General features: G+C 32.2%; 1 protein-coding gene across 1 annotated transcript in view; it reads right to left on the reverse strand.

Annotated features, from left to right (window-relative positions):
* Sprt (sprite) overlaps positions 1-20107 on the reverse strand; it is a 55480-nt gene extending 35373 nt beyond the window's left edge. Inside the window, exon 1 of the mRNA XM_026645697.2 lies at positions 19901-20107. The gene's annotated coding sequence lies outside the window, so the exon portion shown is untranslated. The remainder of the gene's footprint in view (positions 1-19900) is intronic.
* Between the last annotated feature and the right edge of the window lie 1368 nt (positions 20108-21475).

Raw genomic sequence — 21475 nt, forward strand, 5'->3', positions numbered from 1 at the left:
TGGTTGGCGGACGAGCATATGGGCCACCTGATGGTAAGTGGTCACCACCGCCCATAGACAAAGGCGCTGTAAGAAATATTAACCATTCCTTACATCACCTATGCGCCATCAACCTTGGGAACTAAGATGTTATGTCCCTTGTGCCTGTGATTACACTGGCTCACTCACCCTTCTAACCGGAACACAACAATACAGCGTACTGTTATTTGGCGGTAGAATATCTGATGAGTGGGTGGTACCTACCCAGACGGCTTATTATATACTTATTCGTTTAAGATAAAATTAATAATTTTACTATCTATGATTCGTTTAGGATAAAGTTATTATTAATGACGACTTATGGTGCACTGAATGACATTTTGTCCTCTAGGCTCTCGTCGCTGCAATATGATTCTTACTGTTTGTTACGTTTATTTTGAATAAACAAAAAACAGAGAAAATTACAAAGTAAAGGTTAAACTAATGTGCATATAATAAATTGTAAATGCGAAAGTGACTTGGTTTGTTCTGCATCAACACCTCGCTCGATCGTTGTGAAATTAAATATATAATTGCAACATACATTTATCTCAATCGAACATTTGTTATTGAACATGTAAGCAAGAACTAATGCCAACTAAGAGTTTATGAATAATATATCTTAATTTATAATACAACACTATTACACTTATTTACTTATTTCCACTTAAATTTTTCTTCCAAAATTCCATTAACAGTTTCGTCGACGTACAAAACGCAACTTTTTCGCAAATCCATAGTGAATATCAAGCTCTCAACCAATGATATCGCGTCAATTAGCTGTCAAATGTTTTTTATTTGTTTTTTTTTTTGTTATGTTTCGAATAGATTATATATACATTCACCCCCACCCGCGTAAATGATTAATTTTGAAAAATGTTCTTTTAGAATTACTTATGTAATGTAGGTGACTATCAAAAGGAATTACGGTGTAAAATGTCATCCTGTTAAACCAACCGGTTAGTGTTGTACGTTGGATGTCAATACGTTAAACAGAGTTCATACATTTTTATATCGATTCACTCTTTTTCTGTAAATTTATTAGCGACATTATAATAAATCTATGATTTTAATAACGTTACCATACTAAATAACGTACTTCATACTTCAGTATTCCTTGTTATGTAAATGTTACGCATCTGTTTCCATTTAGTTTCTAAATAATCGATACGTTCATAAATATCACAGACATTTTATTATAAATTCTCAACGCTTTGCTTAACAATATAAATAAATCATTAAATACCTATCGTAGCGCACCATCATCTCTTGGCTGTGTAGTAATTACTACATCGCCAATTCGATTCGATATTTATTGCGCGGCCGAAGCCTACACTCGGGTACACAAGTATTAATTGAACAAGAGTATTTAAATTGAAAGAGTTTTTTTGTTTAAGAAACTTTCTTTGCAAGATACCGATATTTTAATATACCTATTTTTTGTACTTCTCTTGGTTTACCTACAAATAAAAAACCGTGTCAAAAATGTTTAGTAGTGTGATTCAACAAAAATGTGTATTTTATCGTGAACAATACTTCCGGAATTAATAATTAAATAATGGCACATCTTATGAATCTATAAGTATCCAACATTACGTAAACACAGTAAAGACTTTGCCATTATACTATATTTCATTGCAATGAAAAATTTATCTCGTCTAGATGCGAGACTTAATGACACGGGCATTGTAATTACTGAAGACTCAGGTCTCACAGATGCTATGATCTAGTGCCGTTGAGATAAAACCATGGACCGGCTCACGGTCACGGCTCACAAATTGCACGATGCACGCGTGCCTGCGCCGACGCAGCTAACGGACAACCGCGATACCAGACATTACACAATACCTCGTTGAAATCCGCAAATCATTGAGTACACTGATTTTGAGATAGAGAGCTACATTGTTTAAATCACACGTATCTGTAACTGCATTCAATCTTAGATAATAATATTTATAACAGTAGAAAAGAAAAGTTAAAAACGTTAGATACTTCGCAAAAGTATAAAAATAAAAGTATAAGTGGAAAAATATAAATTTATGTTCATATCGACTTACATCTTTATACAAATATAATATTTTAGTACGTATTTTATCAGCAAGGAAAGAAGCTAGACATTTATTATAGTCCAATAATTTTCAAGCGTTTCTTTATCTAGTGTACAATGTCCCGTCTAAAATGCAACATCTCCTTTATATTTTTATTTACTTGCAAACTGACGCTTGTAATTTCAATATTAACCGTCATTGCGAAATAATCTGTCCATTTGACACACCGTAAAGCCATTAACGAAAAACACAAAATATAAAATAAGATTACTTTATGCAACAAGTTAATTAACAACATTTGAATTGAAAGTCAGTTAATGCTAGGCAAAACCCTTGGCTCACTAGGCCAGTCAATAAAGCCCGTGAAGGTCAAGTAATTACTATCATTATGATTTTTTGATATGTGGTTTCGGCACAATTAGAAAATTCACCACAGAGTACGATATAAATTAGAACAGCATTTTTAACCATTCGGGCATCTTATTTTACTAAGTGATAATAAAACATTAATAATACTAAAAAAAGATATCGTCAAAAGTATTTTATCACTCGTGTCGCCCATTAAAGGTGTCCATTAGGCTCATCCCAATCAGATAGGCGATGTCAGCCGTCCAACAGCTGTCTGCGTGAAGGCGCGTCCCTTCTGTCTGAATCGCTTGCACATCACACGTTCTCGAACGTCACTATCGCCTGTTTGCTCTTTCTGCTAACTAATTAAGTAATTAGTTAGCAGAAAGAGCAAACTGAGCAAACAGATTACATTGAATGGTGGTTATTCAGAAATGTAAAAATAAGTTTAAATATAAGATTAATAAAAATTTCGTTATCGACCTCAATCTATATCTATAATACTATATAAATCTGTAGAGTCTGTCTGTACACTCAATATTTTTGTCGAATTTTGTCCTAAATATTCGTTTAATGACTTTTCGTTCTATGATTCTTCCATGATGATTCCACGACGATGCTTCCATTTAAAATAATTATTATTACAAATGACTAATTAAATAAATAATTAAATTTTAAATAAATTTTAAAATATCTAGCATAGTGGGCGGGTAACAGCTAGTGTCCAATAAAGAGTTAAAGTTTTGATACAAATGAAACACCTTACGATCTATATTTATAAATATTCGGTATTTAAATTAGGTGTAGAAACACGTTTAGAAACCACATCTCATGAAACGTTTGGTGCACCGATTTTTAGAAAGAAAAAATAATATTTACTGTTATATAAATAATACCTATAATAATGCCTGTAATGCCTGAAAATTTCACACAGTTGGGCTAAGTCTACTCTCCTTTTAAGAAGGTTTTGGATCTTATTTCATCACGCTTCTCCAACACGGGGTGACGGATATACGTATGGTTGATTTTGATTCGACACATGTAGGTTTCCTTACGATGATCTCCTTAACCGCAAAGTACGATAGTAATTATTTATATACACAAATTAAGCACATGAACAGTAAGCAAATTTAGTGATGCCTGGGTTTAAGCCCTCAATCATCGGTTAAGATTCACATGTCTATCTTGGCTGTTTTGTAGTTTGTCAGTTTAATTTAAAATTAAATATATCAAATATATAAAATAATAGACTACAACAAAAAAGGACGACAGAGGGGCTATACAGGGAAGTTAAGACATTAAAATAGAGTTTCACACAATGGCGTAAGGCCTCTTAGCCCATTAACATAAACACTGAGCGCCAAACCACATTTTCCGTTAACTAATACGCCTGGGATGGAGCGCGATAGACTTCGGTGAACTATTAAATAACACTAAAATGATATGTGACCCATTCGTCATATATTCTGAAGTCAAACAATATTTTTGTTTTCCGGTTGGAAGGTTAAGTGAGCCAGTGGAGCTACATGCACAAGAGACTTAAAAGATATAAGAGGGATGATTAATATTTCTTACACTACCAATGTGTATGGGCAGTGTAATGTGTGCTAGTGTAAATCTCCATATGACATAAAAAGCTCTCTATTCTATTACTCTGATTGTCCGGTCGTTTTGTACGGTAATCCGACATGACCACTAAGAGACCAACTTTACATAGTTACAGATCTACTACTGAGAATTGGCCTGAACGAGATTTAAAGAGGGTCCTCGTCACCTGCAGCCCTATTAGCTACGAGCCAAGTGAGGCATTTAAAACGCTGCAATACGTGTAGAATTTCATTTCTCTGCCATGTTTATCCGTCGATTGGCCGAAAAGGGAAGACTGTCTTGTTAAATCAAAGGATCGTCATAAGAAACAGCGCCCTTGCCCACAAAAGGTTCTTTTTATAATAAACTGCCTCAACGTATCCGTGTCTGTAAATCAAACGCCAGCAGCTCCCGTACGTAACGTGAACACTCGATCGGGGGACATGTATTATTAATATCTAGACGTTACAACCTGATGATTTATTGACACACGCCGCGTTTCTCGAGTCTAATCAAGTGTTAATTTACGACGAAATGCGAAGCGAATGCCGTTTTTATTACTACCTTTATAATATATTTTACGACTTTCTTAATAGGCTTTACTCTGGCAGTTAAAATAACAGACTTTAAATAATTAATTAAATAACTTCGCACACGTACAATTCAAGTTTCGCGAATCAGCGAATTGTTTTTTTATTTGTCTTGGGAAAGTAAATGAGAACAACCACTGTAAATCATAATATACTTTGTTCAACTAGATTACTGCATGTTTTAATTTTACAGGCTTGTATTATATGTAAAGCTGCCGCTGGTTAATGGTGCACATTTTTGGTCACATACAATCTTGTCATAACGCTAACCGACGCGATGGTGTATACCGCGGACATACTATCAATGTAGCGTTAAGCTCTATCTGTATAAAGTTAACTAACGTGGCGCGAATACCATACAAACATACAATACGAATAATATAATATATAATTGATAACCACAATAATTTGGTATAAACATTACTATAATTTTTATTCGTTTTAAAATTTAAAGTTGTTCCTGATGATTTAATTGTACTGTAACCACAAGCCCTTTTATAACTACATTAAATAGTGAGTATATTTTAAATAAAATATATTCTAAAGATAATAATCACTGTGATACTATTATCTACACTTTATATTTACGAAAGACGGTAAAAATCAAGTCGCTCGGAGCAAACAATTTGAAATCACAAAAAATACCACTTTACAAAGGAATTTATTATCATTAAAAATACCCTAATGAGGCGGTGCATTCCTTCGTTTTATAAAATGGTTGTGTATAGAAAGTATGTGTATCGCATGACTGAATCGTTTGATCGTGATCCAAAACAACGGGGTAACTGAGCAATTTCACTGGGAAGGCTCAAAATGATGGCAGAGCCAGAAACCGGTCCGACAAAGCGTCGAACTGACTTTTTGTATTTCCTTTTTTCTTTCACATAATCATAGCCCGCCATGCGAGCGATCCCGCGTCGGGAGAATACACAATTATTCGCAGCCATTCGGATGCGTTCAGATGACACGATAAGAAGCAGTTGTTTCATATCTATCTAACCACATATCAACTAAATACTGAAACCTTATAAATTTAATAATAATAAATGTCACTTATCCGCATAAAATACGAAAATAATGCAGTAAGATACAATAATCATCAGTGTCACACTATAAAAGCAATATATCAAGCAGTAGGTTACAATGTCGTTTACTAAAGCTTTTTTTTATATTGTCCGGGTAGACTCCGCTCATATGACAACAAACATTCTACAACCTGCCTTTGCCGTAAATGAACTTTATTATTATTCAATTAAAAATAAGAGATTCGCCATGGCTTGGAAACAATTTTATTTATATGAATTAAAAGTGTCCTATGTATATCTTTATGTAGAGCGTGATGGGTCATTTTAATAACCAGGCACTAATGAGGATCATGCATTCGATCTCTGTAGAGATTATAATACGAGTATGTTTCATAAATGAATACAGTGTTGCTGCAGTTTATAATGTAAATGTAAATGTAAATGTACAGACAATTACTAATACTGAATTTAATCTTGAGGAAACATGCACGTGTCGGATAAGATTTGGTCTCATTCGTACCCACCAATTGAAACTGCAGAGCGTGGTGGAATAAACTCGGAGGAAACATTTTAAAAGATACCTCTAGTAACAGTAGAGACTGACTGAGATGTATAAAACTATCTGCTAAACTCAAAACTTTACTAACATCTAACAGTATCCTGACACGTATAAATATTAACGAGTAAATGTAAACAGCCCCTTATACACGAGCTGCGTCTGCTGGAATTTAATTAGACACAAAGTCAATGCATAATTCATTAAGTTAAAAAGACCGCAATTACAAGCTTTGGTTTGTTAGGCAGATCATAAGATAACGATGAATATATTATTTTATTATCTGTTATCCGCTTTCCAATTTATGGTGAGGTAATGTACTTTTTGAAGATGTTTATTAAATAACATTATATTCGTGAAAAAAGCGGCCTAGCTCGAAGAAAATATTAAACGATTTCGTCAAATTAACAGCACGGAAGAAAAATATTTAAACTTAAACGCGTAAAGTAATTTAATATTTAAATTTCAGGTCAAATGTGTTTTAGTTATTATTGTAACTTGTATATTTTAATTTGCTGAAATATGTCTCTGTGCCAATATTCTTCTGATTCTCCTTAAATCTAATATATTTATAATACTAATTCAGAATCGAGGTTGGATTTTTGACTAAATAATGAGCATATATATTTCATAGCTTTTATTTAAATAATGGTTCTCGGCAATAGTCATATAATTCCAAACGAACATATATTTGTTCAATATAATTATCTCTTTTATCATTGTCTTAACAGTTCCGAATGAAACATCACAAGCGACAGAATTATGTTTTAGAGTGATTATACGAACACTTATGTATGGACAATTTTCAAAATTTGCTAATCTAAAACATACTTTTTTATATAAAAGAGAATTTAGGAAAAATAAGTGGGCCAATAACATCGATCTTATATTTATTACACTATGAAATATCTAAATAAAACCATACATAAATGAAATACAAATTATAAAATAAAATCAATTAAAATTAATTAGATTATTAAAACTCTTTAACACTCCTAATGACTGTTTTAGACAAATATAGACTCTTCCACCGTTCAAAATATCTTAGTGAACATTTGCGTTGTCGTGATAAAGATAAAGTTGAGTAATTAATTTTCAGATCCGTTATGTTACGTTTGGATTGCTGTGCTTTATATTAATGCATCGTGTACAGTGCTCGACTATTTCTGCTACGTGATTTTTGGAATATGTTGCTTTGGTTGAAATTCAGTCAGTCAAGAGCGCCAATCAGCTCATGTCCCCGGCGGCTATAATCGGTGAAGAGCTTTTGCTGCTGAAAGTCATAAATGATATGATCTTCGGATTTGATGAAGATGCGAGCTTTCATCCGATTATCCTTATGTTAAGACGTTTGTGTTAAGATTAAGGGTAGGGCCTAGATGGGACGTGCAGACAAAACCCTAGACTAGTCTAGGGACTAGTGATTTGTGGTCCGCATAGGCCAGCTAACCGTCGGGGCGCCACGAATAGTATGCTTAAGCGATGCAGCAACGCCCCCCAAAGAAACAGGGTACCATTGATTTTTTAATGAGTATTTCGGTGCACTCTAAGTTCTACATACCTGAGTTATAGTTATATCATATAATAAGTTATAGTAGCACCTTGACTATAATAAGTTAAGGCTAATATTTCAATCCATATAGTTTTAATTCATAGTTATCATAGTATCTCCTCTATTTTTGTAATAATCAATCGAAACGCCAGTTGTAATCGCTTGGATCGATTTCTAGCGGCAATCCATCAATTATTGATTTCTTGATTTATGATTACTGCATTATATCTACATATATTATGAAAGTTCTAATAAGGAATTATAATGTATTGTGCTGAAACTAGTAATTGTTTTGATACCTACCTATTTAAAATTACAATAATGTGAAAAATTGTATAAAGTTTATAAATATAATTATTTTAAAATAAATAATTATACAACCTAATTTTTATATGTACTTATGTTTAGCGGAAAGTACGGAATGACATCTCATCTCTTTCTATCTCCGATTTGGCCAGACCAGACTATGAGGGTGAGGGAACAGAGGCACCAGCTATTCACTATAATATTTCCTACATCTAACAGATTACCTCTATCACAATCTGAACTTTAATGAAAGACTTAAAATGTTTGAAAACCGATCGACTGTAATGAAGCCGTACATTAAATAAGATAGTTGATTAAATCAGTAATTAACATCAAAATATAATATTAACATATAAATAACTTACTGGTTACGGTAATTAACGATGTTTTTCCATACAAAATATTATCTAAGAAACTGCAATTATTACCCTTTGCAATATTAACCGGTGTAATAAAGTTAAGGCTATCGGTTATCTAGAATGCACACGGTGGCTATTATTCCTGTAAGACTAGCTGTGAAGTTGACAGATCACTTCATCGGCTTATGAGTTATTGCTTCTCTAACTTATTGCACCTGTCAATCAAGAACTCCCTCATCACGCTCAGTGGGAAAATTAAGACATATTATGACAATTAACATAAGTTTACCTATATGTATTTATTGTTTAAATTGCAGACTATCTGATCGGTAATTCTTTTCGGTAAGTATTATAACTTTTGGAATTGGTATCTTGATCTCTGTTACAAAAAGTTTCGTCGATTTCGTTTTCCTGTCTATTTATTGTATTATATCTCATGACGACTTATATATTTTTTACATTTTCCTAAAATAATTTATTGCCGGTTAAGAGTCACAGGTTATAGTGTCCGCGCTGAAGCAGCTAAGCGTGACCAGCGCGCAGGTGCAGGAGGGCAAGGGCCGCAGCGCTTGAGCGTGAAACAAGCCATTGTTGACGAGCTCCCACGGTACCTATATATAAGCCCTAGGCGAAACGATACTCCTTAAGCCCCGTTGGGCCTCAGATTATTTTTAACTTTTACCAAACTATGATGTACAATACAAACTACAATACCATTTTATCCATTATAAATTTCTCTCAGAAATTACTACTACTAATTTTCTAATGAAAGATATATATATATATATATATAACGGCGAGCCGGCAGTATTGTTTGGTTCGGGGTCATCATCTTCGTCATACATATTCACAAATAATACAACAAATCGATAGCTGGATTATCGTATATTGATTTTTACAATATTTCATTGGCCGCGACCACAGCTGTCTTATCCTTCTTGACAACTGACATTTTATGTTTTTCTAACGTGACAAAGAGTGATTGACTTCACTGGCCATCCAGAATCAAATCTCAAAACTAAGAGATTACAATCAAAGTATTTAATTATCTGACGCTGCGACATATATATATATATATCTGCACTTCACAAATTAGAAGTACACCATGCTTTCCTGAATATCCAAAACAAGACGAGTCAGCGAATAAAATAAATATCAGCAAGTAAATTGACTTTTAGAGAGAATCATCGAATAAAAATCTGAATAAATATTTACCGAACCGAATGAACGATACACGGAACGTAAGCCTTATACTTCCACATCAATTTAGGTATTATCATATTGATTTGGCTTGGCTTTATAATAATTGGCTTGAAATAGTTCAGAAAATGAAATTAGACGCACATTTAAAGCTTGTTAACATGATAACAGTCATGTTTCTTATAAGCCTGGTGTGGGAGTGGCCAGGGCATCCCATTACGGCGGGAGCACACAAACTTGATACGCCTGTTACGGTGGCTGTCAAGCGACACTCGTTTCCCCATTACGGCACACCTAGGCCGCGCACTCTGTGAGCAATTTGTCCCGTGTCAAGTTTTTATAGTTTTTTCATAAAAACAATCTGATGTTTGTTTATTGTATCACGTGTATCGTATTAATTTTTGTAATTGCTATAAAATACACTGTTGTACACTTGAGTTTATCCGCTGTAGAGTATGTTTTGTGTTTTAAGCGTAGATCTTCATTCACTCAACTACAATTGACCACATGCAATCAAGCGTGTACTTCCTATTCTTATTAACAGACGTCTCTAGATATTTATTATGTAATCAGCTGTATTACTATTATTACAATTTCCATCAGTTAACAGTACGGTATATAATAATATCAAGTGTGAACAATTTGTAAGATCGTTTTATCCGTTATGAAAACACATCATCACTGCAATCATTGATAACTACAGTAAGAATCGTGAGATGACGTCTTGCTTTTGTTTTGCTGAGTATGAACACATTCGACGAGCAAAAGCAGAAATTCGAACAAAAAGCAAATCTGCATTGCTCGACTAAGATAAGTCACGATACTATATGATACACTAATTAAACAGCTCGTTCCGTTAAAATACATAAGCACAGCTGAATCTAATTATAATAAAGAATTGGGACTGTTACTCAGGATCCCTTAAATCCGGCCCTGGTCAGGCTACACCGATTCTGTGCGTCAGTTCTTTTTTTTTAATTCACCGACTGATTGTAAGTGTTGGGTTCCTTGTCCGTTCTTCTTGGTACTAATTGCATATTTATATTTTTAGACATAATATTATTATTTTAAAAATTGTTTTTATAATATTTACATACCCTCGTACTTGAAACTTTGGCTCAGATTTCAGTTGGACGAACTTCGATACGAAACAGATTCTGTTTATTTGTCTACTAACCTCAAAATTAGGAGTAATTGAGTATTGATATTTTTATTTCGTTTCGATGGCCCGTAATGTGACAAAGTTACATATAATTAAGTGGTTTCGAGGTCAATGACTTGTTGACGATAATGACTAGTTCTTTTGAATGTATATTACTTGTGACAACACGTTCCTTATCAGTATCGCCTGGGTAGGTAGGTAATACCTACTTAAAAAAATAATTTGTTAGAAAACCTAAAACTTAGAGCGTGAACTTATGTTATGTGTATAATATATTATTTTACAACATATAATATTGATTTTAACATTTAGGTATTTTTTTACAAAAACTGCCTTCAGATAAAATGCGTTCACAAGAGTGTATAGCATAATATTTCAATCGATAAAAGATGATTATTTAAAAAGATACATTTAGATTCTACCCGATACATTAAATATCTAAGAAATTACATTAAAGGTAAAGTTGATACTCATTCCTTTTGAAAAAAAAAAATCACGGATAAAGCAGTGTGATTAAGTATTGATATGCATAGTAAACTTAATTAATTAAACCCTATAATCATTTCCCGGTCAGTAATTAAGACATTCAGATTGATCGCTGAAATGTATAAATTTCAAGTCCTCGAGTTTAGTAATGTAAGCCAATAATTAACACTAGTTAGAACATCCGCTTACTCGTTAGAGTAAGCAGCGAGCAAGCTTCAAGGCTATGCATCATTCCGCTAACGGCATTTGAATACCCGTTTTATCTAAAATGGACAAAATATGTATCTATACAAACGTAAAGAAATTCAAGTGATTTACAGCTTTTTGTATTATTATAACGTGGTTTATACTGACTTACAACTTTTATTACAAAACTTTTAAAAATAATATATTGTTATTTTCATGTTATTTTGGTGGGTTTTTGTATGTATTTCGAAGAAACAAGTAACAACGTAACCTAAAACAGAAAACGACTCCGATTAGCACCAAGTTGTCTTATGTCAATTGCTTGTAGCGAATTTAACTCCGAGAATTGAAACGAGTGCTGGCTAAGATCAGGAAATATCAAGTCGACGAATATATCACATGAATGACTATTATTTTGAATTAAAAATAAATCATATGGCTTAGTTGTATTTTAATTTACATGTAAATGATAATTTAATTTATTTAATATGCCTTTGCCTCATATTATTTTTACCTTAGGCCCTCTGCCCAGTGTTTGCCTGGAAGAGGTCGCTGCTTTAGCGATAAGGTCTTTCGTTACATCCAATACAACTGTGTACATTCCCTGATTTATTCTATAACCATATAAATATTTTTTTAATTAGAGTGCAATAAAATATGCATTATATAAATAAATATTTCTTTAGTAACAAAATATTGTTATATATAATTTTTAATATTTTTAATTTTATCGTATTATGTTACGTTACAAATTCGTTATAATCTAAACTGACTTTTGTTATTGAATTTTAAATTCAAGTCAAGCGAAAAGTGAACAATAAATGCAGAATTTAGAAATTAGGGGAGCCTTTGAATCTCGTTTGAAACCCTTTGAAATATAAAATGTTAATTCATCAAGTAGCAAAGTATAAATCAAACAACAATAGAGCCGAGACATACGGCTGGAGTGTTTAACGACTATATTATTCAGCTTAACACGTGAAAAGATTTGTTGCAAATAAATTGCCAACATCGCGGTGTCAAGTAACGCTTTCGTGTTGACGCTGGGATAGACTCAAATGATAATGTTTACGTATATTACGGAACAACAATATATTCCCTCAACAAAAACACAATTTAATCTATTAAGGTATTTTATTATCTTCATGATTTATTTTGAACTATTAAAGTTTCATTTTGTTTAGAAGTTGAAACAATTAAATAAAATATTTAATCCAGCATTCTGCAGTCAGACAGGTAAAAGAACATAATTAAACATCATTAAAATATAAATATTTTTGCACTTTGATCCAGTATTTTTATAAAAATAATAAACTTAAAATACAAAAGTTTTTAACAAATAAGCGTTTTTATGACGTTAATATTAGAAGTATCTTAATCTTAAACGTACTTGTTTAAAAATTATTCAAATATCTAAACTGTAAATATCAAGTGCAACGAAAGTCAAAAATATTAACAAACATACTTTGTAATAATACCCGATGCTATTTTTTTATTCAAAGTTATATAAAAAGCTTGTAAAATTTAATATTATTTGTGCTATTGTTATAAACGAAATTAAAAAAACAAAACACAGTAGTAGGCAACGCAAAGGTATGACAATGCTAGGCACATCGATAAAGCCCGGTGTGCGCTATGGCCAGCGCATGTCGCTCTATATTGCATTATTGTTATGAAACGCGATCAAAGTCTATTGTCGAAGTCCATCAAAGTTTGGAGCGGGACCCCTCGGTGGGGGAGCGACCTCGTTACATGCTCTTGAACTGGTGCACAATATACTACTCTCAACTTGTGGTACAATTCAAAAGCAGATCAGAATAAATATAATGTATTTTATGAGACTTAATATCTACGGATATTAAGTTTATGGAACACTAACGTCTATGTTAGTCACGATGGTATAATATATCAAAACATGTAGACCATTTGACTAAAAAAAAAAATATCCATAGAATATTACGACAGTTTAAAGGTCAATGTAACAAAGTTTTTGGCTGTCTGGGTGATTACACCCTCAACAATTACTCTATCACCGGAAAATGGTGCAATCAAGGTCAAAACATAAATAGCATCTCGGACACAAAGGTTGGAAGGTTGGTCATCCAAAAAAAAATGAAGTGTATCAGAAATTGTTTAACAAATAAAAATCGCTTCTGCCTTGCAGTGTTTCGATGCGAGCGTTTCGTAATAAAGCGATAGTTACAATATTTATATCGGGTTGTAAACGTCACTCCAGGTTATTTGTCGAATCGATCCTCGTATTTCATTAGCCTTACCCATTATCAAAGCGAGCACAAAGCTTGTTTCGTGGACTCTCTCAATACATTTTTTCTATTTAAGAATGTTTAATTTATGATAATCTATTAACATTTTTAAATGACCCCTGTATAAATAAATTATAATAAATTAAATAAAATATTATGTAAATATAATTTTCTAATTTTATTTATGGAGTGTGCAAAATCGAGCTTTTACTATTAATTCATAACATCAATTTAATACAAAAACGACGAATGATTAACTTTTGTTATAAGACAGACGGCGACTGCGATTTTACATATTTACGTTTTTGGAAATACGAAAAATTAAATTTAGAAAAACCGGCCACGTGCGAGTCGTGCTCGCATGGAGGATTCCGTACAATCTATAAAGCAACGGCAAAAATTATATGCTCGATAGACGGACAGACAGACGAACGGAGAGTGGAGTATCAGTAATAAGTCCCGTTTTACCCTTTGGATACGGAACCCTAAAATATTTTTAAGGCGGTTAAAGGTGACATGAAAAAAAATTAAAATTCTCAATGTATTTCGTTGGTTGCAAGTATTAGTGCCTTAATCTGCCTGTAAAAATAAGGTTCATATTTTTATATGAACCATAATCCCGCATAACTGGCATGGCACGTTGAGCAATTTAAAGCAAATGTTCTAATAATGAAACTCGATCTAAATCTAGTTAGCAGTTTCGCTGAAACCCAAAGCAAAAACAACATAATCGTGTTCGTAATCTCGATAACAAATGGATTTGTCACACTTTGTCGCCGCTCGAATAAAAATGAGACATTATCTACTTAATTACTTAAAGATATTTTAAATTTTATCGAAAGCTATTTCTATATATTTTTATTGGTATCCTAGTCAATGGCAATTTACGTGCAATTGTCAGACACGGCATTGTTCGTCTGCGCCCGCGCATGCTACGGCGCAAATTACCATAGACGATTGCGTATTGTTCCCCTCTGACCAAGCGACTTTGTTTACGCAACACGGTGAAATGAAAAATGAACTAATGGATAGCCCTCCCGATAGGCAAATTTATTGTTAAGCCAATCGTAATTACGAACAAGAAGCAAAGCCAAAAAAAATATTGAACGAAAGGTATTGCCTATATAGGCCATTGCGTAATTTGAACGTTAATAAAAAGTATTTCTGAAGTAAAGCAATCCAAAGTGTACGTTAATTTTAGAAACTTTTACTTGTATAATTTTATTTTTTTTGTTAGCAAAGTACAGAAAGACACATAAAATATGTAAAAGCTTTTTGAAAAAATACTAATATTTCGATGAATATTAAAATTCGATTCGCCGTATAGTTTCAAACAGTTGCCAATTCGAACCCAATGATGTAAGAACAACTAAGGTTATTGTGTGTTCAGCTCATTCATTAATACCATCAACTGTAAGTAGCTTAAGGTGCCTCAACAAACAAAAAGCTGTATAATGGCGGTTAGCTTACTTCCTAGCAAAAGCATTCCAAACATTCGCACATCACTAAATTTTATAAGACAAAGTTAAACTTAAAAACTACCAACCAGATCTTCAAAGAGTTTTCACCAACAGATGGGGTGATTCATGAGGAAGATTGATTTTTATAATCATTTATTAAGTTCTTATGTAAATTGACTAAAATATGATTGTAGAATATCGAAAAAAAGTAATTTCGACTGGGAGCGTTACTGTAAAGCGCCGCGTAAATCAAGGGAGTTATATTATAGAGCTATACGTCGAGTTATATTATCGGCTCTCAAGGTTAGTGAAGAGTATATAATAAACCCCCTCGTCCAAAGTCATAACAATCATTGTGAGCGCATCTTGTCGAGAGAACGAGTACGTCAGATGACTTATTATACACAAATCTTATTTTTTCTGCTCTCGAACTCGCAGCTTTTAGATTCCACAAACTTTGCTTTGACTAGAAGAGTTCAAGCCCTGGTAAGGTAGGTAGGTTCTGTTTCGTTTGACTTTCCATTTTGAAAACTTATTCGTTATATATTTTTGAAACTAAATTCACTGCATTTAAACTTTAAAAAACCGTTACCTTCTCCGTCGCGTCGTCGGAAACCCAAAAGTTAAAGATAAAAAAATAATTACTCCGACTACCGTCACAGATACAATCAACGGTTTTCTAACGCGTCCGTTGAGAAGGGTGTGTGATTTTAAATATTATACCGCAATTAATCTCGGTTCTTAAAAAACATACCTTATTATTTGATATGAAGGTCGTTTTTTAAACAAATCACGATCATAGAAATTATTAAAAAGACAGGACGTGATCCACAAGCGACCGTTGTGTAAAGGGAAAGGAGTGCGTTATAATTAACATTATAATATATCTCGACTCGTAGAGAAAGTAATCAGTAAACTTTTTTTTGAATATTTTAACAAAAGAAATATTTGTTTATGATGGCAGCATGAAAAACTTAATCCCTACCTAGAAAGAGGGCACAAGTGATACATAAGATTTCAACGCGCGATAACCGTTTAAAATATAGCTTGAGATATCGAATACACCTGCGCGGATACGCGGCTTAGTGACTCCATCGTCGCACGTGACTTGTCGCAAAATGCATTTCCACAATATGTAAATATCGCATGTTAATGAAATAACTGCCCGATTCATTTTAATTGTTGAGCGAGTATTCTGAAAGTCATTCATACGATAAAACAAAGTCAAGTCGAAAAAAGTGCGAAAGTTAGAATATATTCAAGCACGGAACTATAGTTTTATATCACCTTATAACGAGAGTAATGTTGTAGTGCAGCAAGAAATGATATATATGAGATAATTATAGCAACAAACCTTTTTCATTGTTTGAAAAATAAGGTTGATTTCTGCAACATCGTTTGGCAACGCAGTTTAAATTTAAATGTAAAATACAGTTATAAAAAACTCTCAGTCGACTGCACGTTAGTGTGTGTACAAATATTTATATTCCGTGCTGACGTGCTATAAAAAGGATAATTTTGTAAAATCAGTTTTTAATTCACAAGATGAATTGTTTCAAAAGGGGTTTTTGTTAAATCACACTTCAAACCAAAACCTGGATATTACGCTTCCTATTCGAGCTTTGCTTTATAAAACTGGTATCAATTTTGTTATACGATAGTCCTTGCAGATATTTACAACAGTAGAAAATTATTTTAAGTCATAAAAACTTCAAACGACAAAAACGTCAAGATCTTTTACTTTATAGCTTGTTAAAGTTTGGTAGATGGCATTGGCGAAATAATCTGTGCCCTCTTGGGACAAATAAAAGCCAGAATAAAAAACAAAAAAAACTTTTGTAGATCAAGTGACGTTTATTTATCTTTACCGGATAAATAATAAAATAAAAATAAACATTGTCATACTTAATAAAAAATATCCGAACGGTATCCCAGCTTTTAATTAAAATAACCGAAAACGTTACTCAGTGTTAGTTATTGCCATTTTTTTGCACAACAAACAGTTTCTTTTGTTTACGATATCCACCATCTGCCGCATTCCCAGATGGCATAGCGTGACGACTTTAATATAGGAGGTATTTTAAAGAAAATAGATCATTGTTTGGAGATTTGTAAATATTCGGATTATGTTTAACTATGTAAAAATATCGGCAAAATTATTCTACTATTTTTAATGGTTTTTATTCGCGCATTATATGTTTTAGCCAGAGCAAGCTGTGACAAAGTTTACAACATTGTTAAAGTCTATCGGGATAAAAAAAATAATTGCACCTCTAATTTTAGAATATTACGACAAGATAAAAATAATTTGCTACGGTTATAGCCAACAGAGTTGCTGTTTATTGTAAGTTAAATAAAATAAATTACAAAAAGGAAACAGGTTTACATTTGTCATGAAGATATCAATTGTTAAAAAGTAGTAAAATTGTCTATGTCTAAATCGCGATCTAGACCGAAGAATTATATAGTTATAATTAAGATGTATAGGGTAAAGAGTAGTTAAATTCGACAAGAACTTGATAAACAAGAGAACAAACGACATTTAAAATAGAAAAAAAAAAATTTTAAAAAGTTAAATAAATTTGTTTACCATAGACAGTAAACTAGTTTGTATAGTATTAGTTAATGAAATTATAATTTTTTATTGGGCTGACCTGGTAATTCAACCCAGAACATCAGAATTATAGCCGCGTAAGTTATCGGGGCAGTACTTAGTAAGTAAACGGCATGTCAAATAAAAGGATTTAATTTAATCAAATCTTCATTACAAATTCAAACAAAAACCATGTATTAATATAGTCTACGTTCAGATTCTTATTTAAAGATTTGTATCTCTCGATCTGAACCCAAAAAAGTTTAACAGATTTCCAAGCGATCGCATCTTGACCAAGCAATTGTACTAGAAGATTTAAACAGTAAGTGATTATATACTAATTTATGTTGTTAAATATAAAGCTTTTAGCTTAGTACTTAGCAAAGGCAATAAAATATTTGTCTGAACAATAATAACTGATGAAAATACTCCTTATTTTCATCAGTTATTAAATTATTTCGTATTTATAAGTTAAACAGATATATTAAATATTTGACAAATAATTTGTTATACTAAAACTTACTTTTGTTATTTATATTTGTATATTCTGAGATATTTTTCGAGTTTTATTTTACTGTGTTTATTCGCTACGTTAATCGCGAATTTAAAAATAAAAATAAAATTGAATTTACATATAGAATTATATTGTATATACGTTAGACAGTGTATTAATATTTTAAAAGAAACATTTGTTTTTCTCTTTTACGTAGTCTCTGTGCGACAGCCACGGATATCGAGACGACGAGTATTATGCGGAGTCAGATCAAACAACTCAACTTAAGTAAGCTTCTCGAAAACCATGACGTAAATGTTCAATAAATCATTTTGATTTTTATCCATTTAGGTTTTTAAATATCTAAAAAGATCTAAAAAAACGTAACTATAAGTAAAATGACGATTCAAAAGTGCTTGTAAAACCATACTCGAATTAAGTATATTTTGATTTTGATCATATTCATAAATTAGAACTGTCTATAAATAGTTTGTATATTTCCAAGAAAACAATTAAAGCACATCATAAGAAGACATTTTGTTTAATAATAAACACACGATAACTTTGATTTTAGATTTCAAACAATAACATTAAAATTTATCCTCTAACTTACAAGGTTAAAAATTTTCTTAAATGTTATTCCCACAACTTGCGTGTTTAACCGTGTCGTATTCTTTATGGAAGGTTTCAAAATAGCATAACCGAACGTTATACCGTCCGTGGGACCGAAGAATGTGTATGAATAAGTTTTACTTTGAAAAACATATGACGCAATACAACAATTGCTATTTTTTTAATATAAAAAACAAGATAATTAACAATTATGGCATTGAATTTGTAATTACATGCAGCAAAATTATCGCTGTTTAATTTAAATGTAGTATGGTAACATCCTCAATCTTACATGTTATAAAAAATATTGTTTGTTTTTTCATTTTATTTTCTATTTAATAATGACGTCTATTTAATAATTATTAATTGTTAAGAAATGATAAAAACATATATGTTGTAGATCGTGATGATTTTATATAGGAAAACTTCTTTACTTTAAATGTATTTTATACAAAAACCTCTTTTAATTTTGTACCAATAGAATCGTTTTATGAAAAATACAAAATGATCTCTGTTCAAAATAGAACAAGAATTTATATCAATATATTAATTAGTATACGAAACGAGCGTCGTGAGTAGACAACGGTGAAAATACATAATTGATGAACAAAAAATGATAGCGTTTAACTATCGTTGCGTATAACGAAGTCGTGCCCAGTGCTGCGCAGGCGCATCGCCACTTTCCCTAGCTCTCGTTTGAACGATCTATTAGATGAGTGTATTTCTTATAAAGATCTAGTTTACAGTAAAAAAAAAAACAAAAATAAATTCACTACCATGTGATCATTTTATTGTTTTCGTTTTTATATGTAGGTACACTACGTAAAGTTTACGCCTTGGCAAACACTTGATGAGTGATTTTTTGATTCTAATTGTAATAATGTAAACAAAAATTGCCTTATAATGAAATTTCTTATTTTCATAAAAATGAAATAAATTCTAATGTAAACTAACGAAATAACATAAATTAATATTCGAAAAATATTGCTCCAGTAGAAAAAAAAATAGTTAAATAGTTTTGCAGTAATTACTAAAATATTTTATTAAACAAATACCTCTTTTAAAAAAATCCTTCAAAATTCCGCAACTTTAACCAAACACATCACTAAAAGTAAATCACATTCAAGCACACAAAAGCAATTTTTCGCGTCCCTGAAAATGTTGGCACTGGCAGACGCGATCGTGAGTGGAGGAGGTCGCGGACAAACTGGCAGTCTGGCAACCGCCGAGTGCCGACTGCCGGAGCCGACGGTCGTGTGTCGGCGCGCGGTCCGCGGTGCTCTACGGAGCGCATCGGACCCCGGCAGCAGGCTTTGTTGTTGTCATTAGTCGAGGAGATTAAACTTTCAATAATTTATTGCTTTAATCTATACTGTTTTTGCACAATATATTACTATCAATATCAACAGACAAAAGAAGAAATAAAATATATCGAAATCTAGGGAATTAAGCTTGATAGTCTGTCTAATTTTTATAATACTTTCGCATGTTATAAATTTAAAAATATAACAAAATGATTATTATTATTAACTTACCTAATTTTATTATGATAAATACGACAACGGGTATTTTTATATGTAAATATATTTTCGTCTTGAAGAAACTCCTGGCTTATTTAAATTGACCCCAAGGTAGTGAGGGCGCGCAGCGGCCATGCGCGTGCGTCGTTCGTTTTTCTCGCGTCCGTGGACGTACCGACGCAGAATTTTAAAGTCCTTTTTGCATTCCCTGTATTAAAATTCGGAATATTTATTCCGTTAGTTTTACCAAACATTTATTTTAATATAAATTAAAAAAAACTGATAACTGAAATGTTTTCCTTGTTTCATAATATTGGATAAATCTGATATTATTTATAAGAGATACTGGTATATTTTATAAGCACTTTATCTACATATTTTATTAGGAATGCGGTATTGCACGAACACTATAGTAGGTACGTATAGTAGCTTTATGATTTAATGAAAGAAGAAATGTAGCGAGTTTGTAATCACCACAAGACGAATAAAATTACGAAAAACATCAACAAACGCTAATAGTTGGACTAATAGCCAACTATTCATCAATATGAAATATCTGGCGAATAGCCTTATTTTATTGAAAAAATAAAAGTTGACGGAAATTCATTAGATATCTTTGCCGTTGACTTTTTACCGAATAACTTTCGTTTAAAATGTCAGTCGTGAAGTATAAATGAGGGTAGCCAGACATTATCTCGTTTGAGATATATTAACGAGGCATATAATAATAGCTATGTGACGCTGGGTGTATAAAGTATTTTAGAAATGTATTCTTAATTTCTTAGTCATTCAATACAAATTCCTACAAAAAATATTTTTCATTATTGTCTACTTAAGTATCCACTGTCCCACCGGAATATATTAAATTTATTAATACGTTATAGATAATTTTGAATCAATACAAACCTAACAAAATCTTTCTTTCTTAATTATCATACGAAACAGTATCTATAGTCTTCCACGACGACATCGTGCCTCGTACAATACCATTATGCGGATCTGATGACTGATACGACTATTAGCGTGAAAAAAAATAAGTTAAAAAAAACGATCATTGGAGTCTGTGGGGCGTGAAATTAGTACCACAGGTTACTTGAGTCGAGATGATTC

Source organism: Vanessa tameamea, chromosome 8 (genome assembly GCF_037043105.1).
Source record: "Vanessa tameamea isolate UH-Manoa-2023 chromosome 8, ilVanTame1 primary haplotype, whole genome shotgun sequence".
NCBI lineage: Eukaryota > Metazoa > Arthropoda > Insecta > Lepidoptera > Nymphalidae > Vanessa > Vanessa tameamea.